At 47.6% G+C, this 6,000-nt stretch overlaps 1 protein-coding gene across 4 annotated transcripts in view; it reads left to right on the top strand.

Moving 5' to 3' along the window:
- The first annotated feature begins 486 nt into the window (after window positions 1-486).
- SLC7A1 (solute carrier family 7 member 1) overlaps window positions 487-6,000 on the top strand; it is a 37,717-nt gene continuing 32,203 nt past the window's right edge. For 3 of the 4 annotated variants that reach the window (XR_009485359.1, XR_009485358.1, XM_059838812.1), the window contains exon 1: window positions 681-828. The gene's annotated coding sequence lies outside the window, so the exon portion shown is untranslated. The other variant, XM_059838813.1, reaches the window with a different exon arrangement.

The raw sequence follows: 6,000 nt of genomic DNA, 5'->3' as shown, positions 1-6,000 counted from the left end.
TCCAGTATCTTAGGGGGGCCTACAGGGAAGATGTTAAGGGACTTTTTATCAGGAACTGGAGTCATAGGACAAGAACTAATGGGTAAAAATTGAAAAGGGAGGAATTTAAGTTAAACATTAGAAAGAAATTTTTTACTCTGAGGGTGGTGAAACACTGGAAGAGGTTGCCCGGCGAGACTGTGGATACCCCAACTGTGGCAGTCTTGAAGGACACACTGGATAATGCTTTGAGCAACCTGATCGAGTGGGAGGTGTCCCTGCCCACAGCAGGAGAGTTTAAGGCCCATTCCCAGCCCTTAACACTCTGTGATACCTACTGCATCCATTTCATGCTGGCATCTCTTGCTCAACCATATTTAGCAGAATCCGTCAGCTCTTAGAGCAGGATGCGTGCTACAGCTGAATGGATGATTTAGTCTAACCCAACCCCTCAGTTCTCACTCCCAGGGAGCATCAGGAGAGAAAGGAAAGCCGGGTAGCTTTTCAGCCCACGCCAAACGAGCGGCAGGAGCTGTTTGCAGTGAGCTGGCCTGTGAAGCCTTTTCCTGCCCCCGGGAGGCGATTTCCGCGGCCGTGCTCATCCACGCGGTTCTTCTGCGCCCGGCGATCCAGGGTTCCACACGCCGGCCTCCCCCTCCATCCCGCCGTAGGCTACCCCCGGCCCACCCCCTACAGTACGTAGAGCTTTTCTTCCCACGTGGAACGGCGCCTCCCATTCATTGGGAGCTGCGGCGGGGCGGGAGGGCCCGCGCAGGAGATCTAAAGCGGCGGCGGGGAGCGGGGGGTCGCGGCTGCGCTGCCTCGCCGCTTGCCCGAGCCCCCGGCTGGGTGAGTGTGGGACGGAGCGGGCGGGGGCCCCACGCGGCGCGTCCATCTTGCGGCGCGGCGGGCGCTGCGCGCTCCCGGGCCGCTCCCGGCCCCGCGGCGCGTCCCTGCCGGAGCGACCCCCTCCCTTCGCCTCGCCTGACCCCCACCCCCATCCCTTTTTTTTTGCCTGTCTTCTCTGCGGTGCCAGCAGCGCCGCAGGGAACGTGCTGTGCTGGAGGTGAAGGCCCAGGTGCCGAGCAGAGACCCTGGGCCGTGTCCCTGACGCCCTTTGCGTATCCAGGGCGGCTCCCGAGGGGCTGCCATGCTGTGCTTTGCTTCCTTCGTCAAATTGGAAAAGAGACTGAGAATTTACCAAGAATGCGGGTATCGCCCGCATCCCAGGCCCGTTTCCCTGGAGTCCTTGTAGCCTTCTTGCTGCTCCCGAACCTGCTCCTGTGAGCAGGACAGGGAATTATCTCCATTTGGACTGTCAGCGCTTTGCAGGCAGCTGCTCTGGCTAACAGATGGGGTCTCATCGTTTTCTGCATATGTATGTGTGAATGTGGGTGGCAGATGGGGTGGAGCAAGGGGAACCCACTAAAAATCCTTTAGAGGAAATTTGTATGCAGCTAAGACTGGAGAGGAAGATTGGGACTACACAGGAAATTGCTAGTTGGTTCTGTTGTCAGCTGCTAGAAACCTTAGTTTTGGAGCAAGGTGGTGTTTCGGTAGGTGCTGTATAGAGTCGTGACGGAAAGGCAGTTGCAGCTCTACAGAGGCTGAGATCTGGGCCGAAGAGCTGCTGATGATAGTGGTGCTGAAGGTTGATGAGTTAGCTGGCTCACTTGCCTGTGGTCATTTGTAAACGTTACTTTGTGCTTGAGCAGCGACTGCATGGTGAAGTCCGACATCAGCTGAACTAGTGGATACCCTACCCTGCCTCCCTTTGCCCACCTCTGTGGACTCTGCTAAGCCACGGGGACAAGTGTTGAAGATGTGGTCACACATGGCAATGCAGGGGTCATGTGGGACCCTCCGCAGTGGCACAGCAATGCCTCTTGAAGCTGGTCCTTCACTCGCTGATGCTTGACTGTCTGCCATCTCCAAGTTAGAGGCAAAAACAATGAAAACTTGGAAAGAACAGGCAGAAATTTATCTTTCTGGTCAGGTGCTCTATGGACTGCTGTCGCCTTCAGTGGCCATCTGGACATGTTTTTTGGACAAGCTTTCCATATAATGCAAAAGACTGTGTAAGGGCACAGGCTCCTTAGCTGCAGGTGCCAAACGTGGCACAAAGCAGGAGCAAGCTTGTGCATTGCCACAAGCTTTGAAAGTTACTTTGCATTCAAGTACTTGAAGTATCTTGCATTTTGAGTGATCTGACAGGGTCAGACCTTGACTGTGCTCCATCACATGCGTGCTTTAGGTGGTCACATTGGCTTTGAAATAAAGCCTTTTCTTGGGCAGGGGAGCTAGTTGGTGTTTAGTCCCTGACTTATGCCACTTCAGTGGCATTTGTAAAACTTTGAGTCTTGCTGCTTGTAGGACTGTGCTTAACAGTGAGGAGGTGTGTTCAGAAGGCACTTCTTGTTTCGAGTGGGCTGTAACAGAAACCTGAGGCCTGCTAGGCTTCTAATTCAGGCACTTCAGTTGTGTGTGTGTTTGAGATGCAATATACTCTTGAGTCCTCGTGGAGTATATTCTTGCAATATTTTTTCTAAACAGAAAGCATTATTTCAGAGAAGAAAAAGCTAGTAATTCTTTAGTTACTGGAGAAACCAGTTCCAAGGTTATTGTTCAAAGATTTGTCACTCCCTCTTTTTTTTTCCTTCCTTGTTTCTTTCTGTGTAATCTGTTGCCATGTGGCAGGTAGTGTTCATTCTCATGGTGGTGTGCCTGTGTTCTGTGTCTCTGTTTTCAGGCATGTGACATGGTAAACGGTTGGATTTGATCATCTTTTCCAACCTTAGCAATAGCATGATTCTGAGATGAGCGGGGTGAGTTCCAATCTAGCTGGTGTTGAGCACAGTTGCTGGCCTGGTGTGTGCAAGAGGGAGGGGGAAAAAAGGAGTAGTGGGAAAAGAAGAAAAAGCAGATGGGAAAGAAGAGAGAGAGAAATATGGTTTGAGTGCAGGAGGGCAGGGGTCTTATTCCAATTACTGCCTGTGCTACCTTTAGTTCACTCTTGATCTAGCAAGTTCCTCAAGCTTGAGGACAGGTTAACTAGACTTTGGTAGCCTTTCAGAAATGTCACTTCCAATTGTATCCCAGCTTTAAGTGAATAGAAAGCAAAGTGGTAAGTTTAATTTTCTTCTCATGACCCATATCTGTGATGCTAAAAGCATTGGTGTAGAGTGGGGCAGGAGGAAAAGAGAGTGAATTACTTTGTCTGCAGATGTGCTGAGGAGATGCGGGCTTGATCCTGATGGGATTTATTGTCTCTGCCTTCCAGTGGTGACAAAGGCAGACGGGGATGCGACATATCCCCTTTGCCGCTCCTGAAGGATGAGCTAGGAAATCCTGCTGACTTCACTCTGTGTGTGGAGAAGCTAGTGCTACTGACCAGCAGCACCATGAGGCTGTGTGGTGTGGAGAGCTGCTTCAGTGCTTCTGGCAGAGTTGGTTGGGGTCAGCTGCAGTCAGTGTTGACCCAGAGTTAGTGATGCTAATCATAGTTTGATTTGGGAGTGCTGATGTAGGAGGTTTATTTGGATGTGTATGCAGCAGGAGTAAATGCACTGTTCAAGAAATTACTGTGATTTGATAAATGAACTGTTTCTTTAAGCTGAAGAATAGCTTACTTTTGTCAGGTGACAAATTCTTAAAATAAACTAGTTGGAAAATGCATTGTTGAGTTTGTAGAACAAGATTGTTTTGTTGAAGTGACTCTTTTATAAAGCAGTTTCAGCTAACAAAGTAAATAATGTGTTGTCTCTTTTGAAAATATTCCACAGGGAATTAGTTATCTGAGGTAACCAGAATGTAGTCTTCTATCATTAGGTTGCTGATTGAATTTTGCTGGGGGTTGCACGCTGCCTGATGGCTCATTGATGACCTGTGTGATACAATCCCCAAGCAATGGGTGCTGCTGCATGCCACTTCATTTGTTTTTTTTCCTCCAAAAAGTTCACAAAACAGGGTGATCTGTAACATATGTGATGTGAAGATTCTTATTGTTTGTCTCACATTGCAGGGACAGGCTCGTTTGTGTGCTTATGGCTTCCGAAAGCCCTTGAGGAGGCCGTTGAGAAGAATACAGCACTTGGCTCTTCTGGGTTGAAGTGCAGAAGTGCTGTACCATTGTGTGTCTGTCTGTGCTGACTCCAGGTGCATTAGGCATGACTGTTCTGACTGTGCAGTTGGCTGGGAGAAAGGAGCAAAATGTTCTGGTACCACAAACAAAATGAAGGCACAATAGCCAGAAGTCATCAGCTGGATGATGGATTAGGGTGGAGGTGCTCCATCTTCTTGGAGGAGAAAAACAATAGGTGTTTGTTGGGGTTTTGGAAGTGAGAACTTCTGTGAGATGGGAGCAGAAATTTGGCTTCTAGCAGATTTATAGTTGAGGAAAAGTACCAACACAAGCAATACAGTGGAAAGTGTAACAGCTAAGTAACTGAAAAGAAAAGAGCTGAAGCAAAGAAAAGAAAAGAGCTGAAGCAAAATGCTTGTGCTTTGCTCTGGAAGTGCCAGGATCAGTGCTTGGACAGTCCTGAAATCCTGAGGTTTTCTCCAGAAAACCCTAGTTTTGAGGAAAGCAAGACTAAGGAGGAGTTGTTGCTCTTGTGAGAAAAGTGCATATCTGAGTTGTTAAAATCCCTAAGACTATTCAAAGACTTTCACCATCCTTTTATTAAGTGTCCACAGAAAGACCAGTCAAAATTCATCAAGGTATTTCTGCTTCAGCTGGGTCTAGATGCAGTCCTGTCTTCTGTCTTGTGCATCTGTCTGGTGGAGTTTTTGTAGATGTTTGCTAGAGTAGTGTAGTAAGTAAAAAAACTACACTAGTAGTAGTTACTGGGGAAAGCAGATACCTCTGGAGGGCCATAGCTCCCATCTTTCCTCCAAAGGGAAAAGGTTCATGCCTGGAGGTGCCTGTCTTAGCCTGTGGGTTACAGAGGGGGGTGAGATGATTTCCTAAGTCTTCTTTGGAGTGGGCTGAAACTAGTCAAGAGGAATCCTACCCCTCATAACCCGATTGGCATGTGAAGAAACACAAGGATGATCCCCAAAAAAACTTGGACAAGCGATGAAGCCTCACTGTTGTGCTTTGGCTGCCCCAGATAAACCATCACAGATGTTAGAGCACTTTTGAACCTGTTTTTTCCTTTGAAGGAAATACCTGGAGAGCAGAACAGCATGGTATAGGGCACCATCAAAAACACAACAGCAGCGCTTTACTTGCTCCTGTTCAGACCCTTGCGGGGGAAATGGTAATTATCATTTGTTTCACTTACATTGCTTTAAAACCACCTATTTTCTTCTGCAAGTCCCAGCACAGGGGAGCTAAGCAGAATATTTACAGCCAGTTGTTTGTTTCCTTCTTGCTGTCACTTAATGCACCTTGCAGTGGCAGAACTTCTTATACTTCAAAGTTTCTTGTTCTAGGTAAGTGACATGGGGAGAGAGGGCACTGTACATGTTCAGAGAGGTGTTGCGTTATACATTTCAGTGCACTTCTCAAAGACTGTCATATCTGGGTCTCTGTCTATTCCCTCTGTCCCAAAAACATAATTAGGAATGATTTCCTTTGATGCCAGAATGATGATGTGAAAAAATATGACATTGTTTTAAAAAGTTGAGCAGACTGGATGATATTAGTCATTTTTCTCCCAATGAAAAGTGTGTACTTACTCCAAACACTGCATTTTGCTGATAGGGACACAATTATTTTTAAGGATAGCAGTATAACTTCCCTTGACAGGACTGTGTGCTGGGTGTCTTCACTTACCTCTGTTACTGGGTTGCAGGAGCGTTTTTTGGGGCAGACCAGGCTTCTGCATGAAGGGCAGGGAGGTGCAGGTGGCAATTCCAATACATTCAGAAAACTGAGTAAGATTTTAGCCTACAGATTGGATAAGTACTACACTGGTGGGGTTGAATTAAAAGTAGATGACAAATCTGGTTTTTTTGCTCACAGGATTTAATTACTTCTCTAAGTTGACTTGTGCTTCCAAGGGAGCCTGAACAAGC

The sequence above is a fragment of the Haemorhous mexicanus genome, chromosome 2, assembly GCF_027477595.1.
Source record: "Haemorhous mexicanus isolate bHaeMex1 chromosome 2, bHaeMex1.pri, whole genome shotgun sequence".
Lineage (NCBI taxonomy): Eukaryota > Metazoa > Chordata > Aves > Passeriformes > Fringillidae > Haemorhous > Haemorhous mexicanus.
This window is presented reverse-complemented; position numbering and strand designations above follow the sequence as displayed.